This window comes from Lissotriton vulgaris, chromosome 12 (genome assembly GCF_964263255.1).
Source record: "Lissotriton vulgaris chromosome 12, aLisVul1.2, whole genome shotgun sequence".
Taxonomy (NCBI): Eukaryota; Metazoa; Chordata; class Amphibia; order Caudata; family Salamandridae; genus Lissotriton; species Lissotriton vulgaris.
The window spans coordinates 23019738-23032612 of NC_141700.1; the positions used below are offsets into that span (position 1 = coordinate 23019738).

At 49.2% G+C, this 12875-nt stretch overlaps 1 protein-coding gene across 1 annotated transcript in view; it reads left to right on the top strand.

Annotated features, from left to right (window-relative positions):
• Positions 1–12875, top strand: part of B3GNT3 (UDP-GlcNAc:betaGal beta-1,3-N-acetylglucosaminyltransferase 3) — a 184711-nt gene that overhangs the window by 62029 nt on the left and 109807 nt on the right. The gene's annotated exons all lie outside the window — the stretch shown is intronic.

Sequence of the window (12875 nt, forward strand, 5' to 3'; positions counted from 1 at the left end):
GTCCCAGGAGGAGGGAGCACCACGAAAACATCGAGGGAGCGCGCCGCAGGGACTCGTAAGACCAGGAGTCCCTGCGCTGCACAGGTGTGCACGGGCGCGCCCCCAGGAAGACACGCCCCCTGCTTGCAAAACCTCCATATCTTGATCAAGCTTACAGCTCAGCGGGACGCGAGCGGGACGCCGAGCGAAGCCCGGGCAAAGGGCGGGCCCTCTGTGGCCCTCAGAGGCCAGAAGAGGCCGGGCTGGGCCAGCCCCCTAAAATCGCCATCCAAGTTTAGCCGACTCACTCGGCACCCAGCTTGACTTATCGATAGTACTTACAACTACCAGTCACCTCTTAAATCCCGCATTTCGGGCAATGAGGAAAATCGCCAAGAAGACCAGGATGCCCACTTTAAGATCAAACACAAAAGCCAAAACGGATCATCCCCCGCCATTACCAACCCTTACTGCCATTGACAAAATGCTCAAACAGACCATAGGGGCGGTATCCAACGCCATAGCTAACACAGAGAGAAGAATGTCCCTACCACCTGTGACTATCATCCAGGAAACGCAGGAATCCCTGATTAATCTATCTGAAGCCTTCGGAGACCCGGCGGAGGAGATCGACACTAGTCCGCCCCTAACTCCCTCCTCTTTTGCCGACCTCCCTTGTGCCCAGGCGCCCGCTGAAATTAGCAGGGATAGACCTGGTGCACAAACAAATAATTATGATAAAAATCTACACACCGCGGAGAAAATGCAGCACAAGGAAGGCAACAAACAAGGGAGGAAAAAAGGACCCTTAAAATCCAGTAACCACAATCTGATCACGCCTATAAATCCACCCACACCGGGAATACCTTGTTGGATAACCAATATGGTGTCGGACCTTAAACTCGACCTCGAGCACTCTATCACGGTGCTGTTAAAACCCCTTATAGCAAAAATAGATAGATTGACTTCACTTGTAAATAATAAGGGGATCGGCCCGAAAAACCATCTAGTGCAGGAATGTGTTTCAACAAAACCAAAAGACCCCACACCAACAAATTTATCTAAAGATAAGGACCCTTTAATAACGGAAGGGGTGGCAAAGTCAAACAATAGTGTCAGACAGAAAGGAGCCAAGGATAAGCAAAAGGCTGCTACCATCCCGACCATAGGCAAAAATAACAGCCAAACTTCCACTGGCAACAAAAAACCGCTACCTGGATCCTCCCAAACGTTGGAAGGAAATAATGCCCTAACGCCTAAAGTGGACCCTAAGTCAACCCGGACCCCCCCCGCGACAACCACTAAAGAAAAGAAAATGGCAACCCGCTTCAGGACAATTAATCTTCCGCCTGAAGCACTACCTTTTGTGGTAGTCTTAACAGGAGTTCCACCTCTAAGGGAGGGACAACGGGAAACACAAATAGAGCTGAAAAATAAATGTGCACAGTGGCTGCAAATACATAGACCTTTACCCCATAACATTCATGGGGAAATCCTCTCAGTAAGAAGGGGCGAGTGGATTGGTAAAGGTACCAAGACCATAGCAGGGGATATCATCACGGTGAACTTTAGAGACATGGCAGCAGTTAATTTTATCTGCAATGCCCCCCCGAGCTATACCCGATCACAAATTCACCCGGTACACCTATCCTACTTCTACCCCTTCGCACCTCAAAGGACTAGGCAGAACAATGGCCCGAATAGAACACCGCACTTGGGCTTCCAATATGGCCCACCCCAATGGCAAAGGCCAAATCCTGTATTCCCAACCTATGACTCTTCCCTAGTGCAGTATGCACATTGGAACAGGTTCAGCACACTGGAAGGGGTTGACTGACAGAGACTGGGCAATCAACCCTCCAAGACCATAAGTAGGAAGGAGGCAAGTCTTTCACCAACAGGTACAAGAAGGGGGGTAGACTATGGTCAAGGAAGCGAACTAGAACTCGAGCCTAGCAAAGGAGGCAGTACTACATCGTTGAACACCACCTGGGGAAGAGGAGATGGGAAAAATCCCGTAACAGATAAACCCCACCCCATACAGAGTAGAATGGCTATACTCAGCAGTACACAACCTAGTCTCGTTACCTCACCCGAAATGGGAAAACAAGCAAAGCCCTCACTAGGCGAGGCAAAAAGGACACCAAAGGACACGACCCATGAAAATCTATTAATAGCATCATGGAATATTGCAGGGCTAGCGGCCAAATTCGAATCTCAGGAATGGCGCAGCTACATAAACAAATTCCATATCATATGTCTGCAAGAAACCTGGGCTACCGATTCAAATGTCTATAGCCTGGAAGGCTATAAAAGCTTTTTTGTCCCTGCAAAAAAAGCAACTTCTGGGAGAGCGAGTGGGGGGCTTGCGGTTTATGTCAATTTAGACATCAAGGGCACCTGGTCCAACACTAAATGGGCCACACACAACCTGCAAGTTTTGAGGTTCACTTCACCAAGTCTAACCTTTCTTCTAATGAACTGGTACAATGCACCGGCAACGACGGAGAAGGGAATAGCCATAAATGAACTAGAAAATTGTTTAAGAAATTTGAATCTTTTAACCAAGACACCAAATCCCACGAGTCTAATACTAATGGGAGATTTTAACTGCCACCTTTGTGAGAAACTAATACCTTTTAATAATGACTGGTCAAGATGCACGATTATGAAAGGCCCACACTTCACTCACTCAAAAGAGGGCTGGGACTTGGAGAGACTAATGAGAAGGCATAATTTAACTCAAACCCTAGACCTTGTTGCACTAAGTGAGAAAGGAGAATTAACTCCAACATACAAAGGCAGAGGTTGCCACTCCTACATTGATTTTGTACTAGTCTCTCCTAATCTAAAAAGGAGCATCAACAAAACCATCATAGAGGCCAGTAGCTTTAGTGATCACAACCCGGTGATCATTATAATGGAAGGTTTTGTTTCTTCACGCTTAAAGAGATCTGGCATCATGGAAAGAGCAGTGGACCAGGGAAGAAGAATCAAATGGGCCAAAATTGATGGGGACATTTTTTACATAAAACTATTACTTGAAGCCTCAGCAGCAATTGACAAATGTCTTGACCCCTGTGTGACAGGCGCTGGGGTGGTGAAAGCATTTGAAGAAATTGCGCATTTTGTAAATAACTCCTTACAGACCACTGGGCCTAACAAAATGTCCTCAAACCCGCGTTGGTTTGATTCGAACTGTACAAAGGCGCTCAAAAAACTGAAGGATAGCCTCCATTCCCAACCGAGGGACAAAACAAAGGTTGCACAGAATAGAGCCGAATATAAAAAAGCTCTGAAGGTGCGCAAACAAAGCATACAAAACCAAGCCTGGGAAGACTTAAGGGACGCCGCAGAAAGAAAAGACTCTATTACATTTTGGAAAGTGATTAATTCTCCATGCTTCCAGGATCAAGGGGCACCAAAAATCATGAACAACATCCTGCCGGAGCAGTGGCAGAATCATTTCCAGAGCCTATATAATCACTCAAGCCAGGCAAACATGGAGGAGGCACCTGGGGCCCATCAGCCAGTTAAGCTGATTTTCACCCTGAAAGAAGTCGAACTGGGAATAGCCGGTCTCAGCAAAAACAAGGCGCCGGGACCGGACGGAATTCCACCAGACCTATTCCTAAGCAGACCCGAACTATGGGCACCGTTACTTACTAGGGTGCTAAACGAGGCAGTGGAGGCAGGACTCCCCCAGTCCTGGTCAACGGCGACCATAGTCCCCATCTACAAGAAAGGCAACCGAGATGACCCCCAATGTTACCGACCCATTTCTCTCATCGATGTGACGGCTAAGGTTCTGGGGCGAGTCATTTTACTACGATTGCAAGATTGGGCCGAGGAACATCAAGTCCTCTCGGACATCCAATATGGCTTCAGGAAAGGTAGATCTACCACCGATCAATGCCTAAATTTATACCTCCTGATAGCCAAATACACCATCGCCGGGAAGGGGTCCATCCACATGGGGTTTATGGACCTCTCAGCGGCTTTTGACCGCGTAAATAGGAGAAAGCTTTGGGCCATGCTAAAGGAATTAGGAGCGGACCAATTGCTAGTCGACACCCTGCAAAATCTCCACCGGAACACCTCCGCAAGTGTAAGGTATAGCCAGGAGGGTAAAAAGACCGACCCCTTCACTTGCAATAGTGGAGTAAGGCAGGGATGTATCCTTGCGCCCTTCCTCTTTTCTATTTACATTAACGCATTGGAAAAGGACCTCCTCAAACTCAAGGTAGATTCACCCCAAATTGGTCATCGTGCAGTGCCCGTACTACTCTACGCCGATGACGCGGTTTTGCTCGCTAGAACACCTTTGGGACTGCAAAAATTAATTGACGGGTTTGTCAAGTTCATGGACAAATTGGACCTGGCAACAAACCTGGAAAAGTCCTATATCATGTCATCTGGGCAACCCACAAAAGGAACCTTTACTTATCACATTGGGTCACACAAAATAGACCAGGTCAAGTCCTTCACGTATTTGGGGGTATTATTGGATCACGACCTTACGTTCAAACCTCTGATCGAAAAGCACTCTACAAAATTGGCAGCCTCAGCAGGAACCATTATGGGGTACGGGCAAAGATTAGGGAAATGGTCCCCCGGAACAAATATTGAACTTATATAGATCAATCTGCTGTGCGAAGGTATGCTATGGGGCAGAAGTGTGGGGCTTCTTGGACAAAAAAGCACAGCCGCTCCAGATTGAAGAGAACAAATTCTTGAGAAGAATATTAAAAGTCCCGCAGAGCGTATCAGCCCACATCATACACGAAGAAGTAGGAGAAACCTTTATAGAGGATAAAATCAAAACTAAACCTCTCCTGGCATGGGTCAAAGCATGGACCAACCCAGAGGCGGCCCTCACAAGACAAATCATCGAGGACTGTCTTAAAAGAGACAAAGGTCATGCCATTCCCTGGCTGAAATATGTCAAGAAGTCGCTAACAGAGATCGATTGCAGTAACTTCTTCTCATCCCCTGATTCTCTAACCCCGGAGAGTAAGGTCCTGGTGAAAAAACTTTTCCTCACACACCTGAAGACATCAAGGGTAGAAAAAGAGAAGCACAAACCCACCAATCTCGCCTATAATGAATTCACTGTGAAGCAAGGCATGGAACCCTATCTGAGGGTTATGTACAATGCGCAGGATCGCTACCTCATGACCCGCTTCAGGCTTAACATGTTACATCATCTCCTTGCGGTGCCCTCTGGGTTTACTCGCACAGTGGAGGAGAAGGGTACCTGCGGCTGCGATTTTAAATCTCCGCAGGATACCCTTCATTTTGTTTTATTGTGCCCATTTTACACTATGCCAAGACGCAAGTTCCTGGTGGGGATCCTGAAAGAGTCAAAATCTAAACATGCAAGACGGGCCTTGAGATTCCTACAGGAAGCGGAGGACGCTTATACCCTGTTCTGTACGATAAACTTTATCCGAATAGCAACAAGACTGAGGAATACTAGAGAAATTGGCCCCTAACTTGACTCGAACATTTAAAAAATCTTTTCCCCTGGTCCATTCCTCGATGACAGACAATCTTAACATTTATACTTTTTATACTGAAAATTATTTGTTGTTTTAAAATTATTCTGTGTGTGTATTTTGTATCTGTGCTTTTATGGTGTCTTTTTAAGAACCGAATAAAGATTATAAATTGAATTGAAGTGAGGACAAAGGATAGTTGGAGGGCAGACACCAGTGTGCTAGCCAGACTGCCTTTGGACAAGTTTGGTATTTGCGCCAGTGCAACATTTCCGTCACACCGGCATACTTTCGTTTTAGGCAAAACATTCCTGAAATGACTCTATTCTGCCATGTCACGTAATGATGTGCCTTTCACTGTAACAATTAAACGTGAGTGCACAGGAATAAAGGAAACAACCCAAATGTAAGTGGCTATGGTTCGCGGTGGTTGTATTTTTAATGCTTGTTTTTAGCACCAAATGCATCCTCGTGTCCAAAATGGCAGTTTTGCATTTCGTAATTACGAGTAATTTCACAAATGCCAAGTATGTACATTTTGCACGCAACCAGATTCCATACTGTCTTGAAGTGTGTTAAAAAAACATATACGTGTGTGTGGGGCCTGTGTGTACCATCGGGGCGGGGTCCGTGAGTTCAGTGGCGGCATAAAGACGTTTTTCTTTTCACCTTCAGACAACTGCACATAAAACCATGCACACACCTCAAATGAAAAATAAATGCAAGTTAAGCGGTGGGGAATGCAGCGCTTTACATTAAGAACCCTCAGTTGGTTAATGGGATCATCACTGAAGAGTGCTGTGTGTGAACCGAGACGAATGCACAAGGAGGGTCACTGTGCTAAGAGAGATGTGGCCGGTTGGATAAAAGCGGGAGCGAGGGTGTCTCCTTATTGGGAGGTAGGACCCTCACACACCTGTACGGGTGTCATGCTTCATCATCGGGCTTAGCTCCTCGTGGGGCTGGCGCTGCAATGCAGGAGGGATCCCTGGCGTGTCTTCAGGACCAAAACCAGGAATCCCTACCCTGAGTCCAAGCTGGATGCAGAGATCTAGGAATATCATTAGATTCCAACAAAAAGACTAACGGGGACATAAGTAAAAAAATAACTACATGGAATAAACCCATTCAGGTCTCCCAATCCAACCTAAAAGATCAAGGAAAACATGAAGGAGTTTCCTTGAGGTCCATCAGAAGAACATGATGGCATGGGTGTATTAATACAAAGGATGGCATGGGTGCATTAATACAAAGGATGGCATGGGTGCATTAATACAAAGGATGGCATGGGTGCATTAATACAAAGGATGGCATGGGTGCATTAATACAAAGGATGGCATGCCTGGGGCGCAATGCTGAGCTCCTACATGTGTATCATAGTGCCACAAATCCCACATTTCAGGCGAGTGACACTTAGGTTATCAATTTTACAGTATGTAAAAAACAAGGTACGGACAGACACACACGACACACGCATTTATTTTTATTTTATTTTAAAGGATTTATATAGCTCGAACATGACCCTTGCGGGAATCAGAGCACTTTACAGGGGGAGATATAGAGCAAAGTACAATGTATGCATAAAGACCTAAAGCACAAGTTACTTACCTTACAGTAGTTAGTATTAGATTCCTTACCTTAGAATATCCCCAGGCGTCAGACTGGATCCGGAAACTTTTGTGTAGCCGTACCCTTGAGCGTCGGTAGGCGTCGTCTGCGGCTCCGCGTCCGTCATCTGCGTCGTTGGCTCCGGGATGACATCGCCGGAGTACTTAGACGCCGACCTCGCGCGCTGACGTCAGTTCTTATACATAGCTTTTCTGAGTCAGAAACGCAGAGCCATGATAAAAATCAACACTGGTGCCATGAAACTAGAGCCCTGTAAGGGGATGACCTTAAGCCTAAATATCGGTTCACAGAACGGAGTGGATGGGTGGGGCGGTAAGGAATCTAATACTAACTACTGTTTCTTACAGATATATCGTTACCGAAGGTAAGTAACTTGTGCATCTGAAAGAAACAGGTTAGTATTAGATTCCTTACCTTAGAATAGATACCCCAGCAATACCAACCCCGGTGGTGGGTCTGCGAACCAATGATCACACCAGAAAGTCCTGGAGAACGGAACGGCCGAAAAAGCCATCTCTCCAGACTTGGCTGTCCAGGCAGTAGTGTCTTGCAAACGTGTGCAGCGAGGCCCACGTAGCTGCCTGACAGATGTCCTGCAAGGGGACTCCCCGACCCAGGGCAGTAGTAGTCGCCGTGGCCCGAGTGGAATGGGCCCTTAGCCCAACAGGAGGCTCCTTTTTAGCCAAAGAGTAGCATACCTTGATGCACAGCACGACCCACCGAGAGATGGTCCGCTTGTGCACCGCCCGACCTTTCTTAGCGCCCACGTAACAAACAAAGAGTTGGTCATCCACCCGGAACTGGTGTGTGCGATCCAAATAAAATGAGAGCGCACGTTTTGGGTCCAGACGGTGGAGCCTCTCTTCCTCTTTCGAGGGATGTGGAGGCGGAAAGAAGGTGGGCAAGGTGATGGACTGCCCGATGTGGAAGGCTGTGACTACTTTGGGCAGGAAAGAGGGTAGCGTCCGCAACACAACTTTGTCCGGATGGACAGAAAGGAAGGGAGGTTTAGAGGAAAGAGCCTGGAGCTCACTCACCCTCCGGGCAGAGGTGATGGCAACCAGGAATGCAGTCTTAAGAGTAAGGAGACGAAGAGGACAGTTATGAAGTGGCTCGAAAGGAGCGCACATCAGATAGGTCAGAACAAGGTTCAAGTCCCACTGAGCATCACGAAAGGAACAGGAGGAAACATATGAGTGATGCCCTACAAAAACCTATTTACAACTGGGGACTTGAACAAAGATGGCTGATCAGGAAGCCTTAAGAAGGCGGAAATAGCAGAGAGGTAGCCCTTGATAGTGCCCAGAGAAGAACCCTGCTGGGCGAGAGACAGAAAAAAGAGGAGAACCTCCGAAAGAGGGGCAGAAAGGGGATCCACAGCCTTTGCTGTGCACCATGCCACAAATTTGTTCCACCTGCAGGCGTATACCGATTTCGTGGAGGGACGCCTGGCTGCCAGAATCACATTACAGACTTCAGGAGGCAAGTCAAATGGCCTCAATCTCCACGCATGTAAGTGGAGACTGGACATGTTCGGGTGGAGGACCGTCCCCAGCTGCTGCGACAGAAGGTCCTTCTGAAGAGGCAGACGAATCTGGGGATCGAGAGACATGCTGAGTAGCTCGGGATACCAGTATCTTTGTGCCCAGTCCGGAGCCACAAGGATAACTTGGGCCCGGTCGTGTCTGATCTTCTTAAGCACTCTGGGCAAAAGTGGTATAGGCGGAAAGGCGTACAACCGACCGCAGCTCCACTCGCGACAAAAAGCGTCTCCGAGCGAGTGCCGCCATGGAAATGCCAACCCGCAGAACTGATGACATTGCGCGTTCTCTTCTGTGGCGAATAGATCTAACCAAGGCTCTCCCCACTGCTGAAAGAGGCCTTGCGCCACATCAGAGTTCAGACGCCATTCATGATCCACCATGCACCGACGGCTGAAATCGTTCAACCTGGCGTTCAGGGAACCTGCCAGGTGTTGAACTACCAGGGTCGCGCCCTGATGTTCCAGCTACTGCCAGAGGTGCAGAGCCTCCTGGCATAGGATCCACGACTCCACCCCACCCTGTTTGTTGGAGTACCACATGGCGGTGGTGTTGTCCGTGAACACCTGCACTACACTCGCTCGGACAGAGGGGAGGAATGCCTTCAGTGCAAGCCGGATCGCCCGCAGCTCCAGAAGGTTGATGTGGAGCCGGGACTCCGGCGGAGACCAGAGGCCTCTGATCTCAGCATCTCCCATGTGGCCCCCCCAGCCCTGGAGGGACGCTTCCGTCACAACTACGTGCTCCGGTTGGGGTAAGGAGAGGGATCTGCCGCTGACCCAATTGCAGTCCGTGAGCCACCACTGCAACTGTCTTGCAGTGCCCTCCAAGATCAAGACATGGTCGGACAAGTTGCCCTGATGCTGGGCCCACTGGAACTTCAGGTCGCACTGTAGAGCCCTCATCCGCCACCTGGCGTGATGCACCAGAAGGATGCATAAGGCCATCAGCCCCAGAAGCCGCAGCATCCACCTGACCGAGACTCGGGATAACGGCTGAAAGATCGGAATCAGAGCCGGAATATCCCGAACCCGCTGTTCGGGAGGATAAACCCGAAACTGTGCTGAGTCTAGAACCGCTCTGATGAAGAGGAGCTTCTGAGAGGGACACAGGTGTGACTTCGGCACATTGATGGAGAACCCCAGCAGGTGCAGGAGGTCGGCCGTAGTCTGGAGGTGGCTGACGACTGTCTGGGGCAAGCCTGCCTTCAACAACCAGTCGTCGAGGTAGGGGAAGACTGAAACCCATAACCTGCGCAGATGAGCTGCGACCGCAGCCATCACTTTCGTGAGCACCCGTGGGGCGCTGGTATGGCCGAAGGGGAGCACAGTAAACTAAAAGTGCTCGTGGCCTACCGTGAACCGTAGGTAACGCCGATGGGCTGGCAGGACCGGGATGTGAAAAGAAGCGTCCTGCAAGTCCAATGCTACCATCCAGTCTCCTGGGTCCAGGGCAGCTAAGACCTGAGCCAAAGTCAGCATCTGGAACTTCTCCTTCCTGAGGAAGCCGTTGACGTTCTGCAGGTTCAAGATAGGGCGTAGGCCCCCTTTCCCCTTCTTGGGAACCAGAAATTAGTTGGAGTAGCAACTACACCCTACTTCTGGCCCAGGAACGTGCTCGATGGACCCCTAGGCCAAGAGAGCCGCAACTTCCTCTCGCAGAAGATTCAAGTGATCCCCTGACACGCGGTGGTACTGCGGTGGCATGGCTGGAGGGGTCTCCTCGAAGGGGAGGGAGTAGCCCCTTCAGACGATTTGCAGCACCCACCTTTCCAATGTGACAGTGCACCAGTGGAGAAGGTGATGGCGAACCCTGCCCCCCACTGGCGTCACATGGGCCTGAAAGCTCGGACTAGGAGGGTCTTGAGGCGGATGCTGCAGGGGTAGGTGTGGACTGACCTTGCCGTTGTCCCCGACTGCCACCACGGCGGTTACCACGTCCGCCACCTCGCTGGATGTTAGTCTGCGGGCCGTGGCTGGCAGGACGTGTGGGGGCGCCCCTTCCTTGGCCACGAAAGGAGCGAAAGGCAACAGTTTGCTGGCACGGGCCGAGAGGCCCAAGGACTTGGCCGTAGCCCTGGAGTCCTTAAAGTGCTCAAGCGCATTGTCTGCCTTGTCGCCAAAGAGGCGATGGCCATCAAATAGCATGTCCATAAGGGTGTTTTGGACATCAGCCGAAAAGTTGGCGGACCTCAGCCAGGCGTGGCGACGAATCGCCACCGTCGTTGCCATCGCTCTGCCCAGCTAGTCCGTGGTATCCAGCTCACACCAGATGGAATACCGTGCCGCATCTCGACCCTCCACAAGGGCTTGGGTGAGTTTATTCCGGAACCCCTCCGGACATTGTGGCAGCAGGTCCGCGACCGTGTCCCACAGAGAGTGGGTGTAACTGCCCAAGAGGCACGCGTTGTTGACTGACCACAATCCCAAACTAAGTGAGGAGAACATCTTTTTACCATACTGTTCGTACCTCTTGGATTCCCGATCGGGGGAGCCGTCAGGAATGCAGTCTGGGAGTTAGAGGCCTGGATGACCAGGCTCTCGGGGGTGGGGTGGGTGGACAGGAAGCAAGGGTCACCCGGAGCCGGGTGGTGGCGCCTGGCCACGTTCCTATCTACAGAGCCGTAGACGATGCCTACCGACGCGCAAGGGTACTGCTACGCAAAAGTTTCCGGATCCAGTCTGACGCCTGGGATATTCTTAGGTAAGGCATCTAATACTAACCTGTTTCTTTCAGATATACAAAAACATCAAAAAATTTTTAAAATTGTATACAGTTTAACATAGGCTGCTAAAAAATAATTTCGTTTTTAAACTAAAGTTAAAGTATATATATTTTAGTGGTATGTGATAAGACTGTGCATGGTGCAAAAGTTTTTATAAGTTTTCATTTAAAGGACACACTCTAGACGTTAGCTAATCACACTGTCATTACCTCTCAAAAAGAATACATCTTTATCACCATGAGTCTTCTGCTCACGCATTCTTCTAAAGACTTTATATGTTTCTAAACATTTATAAAGTGCACTATCACCAAGATAATATCCTGGCACTATCAGGCTCTGCGAGACGTAAACCGATGCACATTTAGTGATAAAGGGCCATATGTATCAAGCAAATTTGCAAACGCCACAATTCGCAGAATTTCGGCGTTTGTGAATTTGCCAAATGGTATGTATTAAGGAAAATCTGGTGCAAAACAAGGAATCGCAAAATTTGTGATTCCTTATTTTGCAATTGCATTTAAGGAATAGCTAATTTAGCGATTCCTTAAATGCAATGTATGAAGCAAATTGTCCTTAAGGAATCGCAAATTACCACCAACTTCAAGTTGGTGGTAATTAGCGAATTCCTTGAAAAATGCACATATTTTGCGTTTTTCAAAGTGCCATGTGACGCGAATACATGCCCTTAGGGCATGTATGTGCGCCACATGTTCACGCGTGCACTGCCTTATCTTTCTAAATTTGGCAATGCAGATACAATTTGCAGATGAGGAACGTAGGCATCTCCCTGGAGAATATCTTCAAAGTCTGTCTTGTAGGGGAATTGGGCCCAAACCCTGAAGTGCTTTAAAAACTATGCACAGGAATTTGAAGCCTGTTCTCTGATTAACTGGTAACCAGGGAAGCTCCTTCAGTGCATCCGATGTAGAGGATCTTTTAGGTCTGTTCAGAGCCAAAAAAAATGACTACATAGAGCCCAAGCCTCCGCGGCTATCAGGAATCTGGAGCTTCTAAAAGAGGGCACTACCAGACTTTCTGGCTCCTAAGCAGCCTTAATTGGTCTCACAGAGGAAGGGCCTCCCGCCTGTTGGGCCTCCCGCCTGTTGGGCCTCCCGCCTGTTGGGCCTCCCGCCTGTTGGGCCTCCCGTCTGTTGGGCCTCCCGCCTGTTGGGCCCCAAGGCTGTTGGACTTTTTGCAAGCCTCTCAATGTCTGGGCCAAGCAAGGCCTCTGGATGATGATGCCTGTGATTGTGGCTCTGGGGTGGGGCCCTTTATACCTTGGGGCTAGAATGGGCCTCCTTTTTGGGAATACACTGGAACTTGATTGTGGGGTGGCATGGATAGGCCATTGAATATTTGGGTTGGCATGGCTCCTTTGGGTCTTGGGCTCGCATAAAGCCTCTTCATTTTAAGGTTGGCAAGGCACCTTTGGGTCTTGGGCTTGCATGAGGCCCCTTCATATTGAGGTTGGCAAGGCGCCTTTGGGTCTTGGGCTTGCATGAG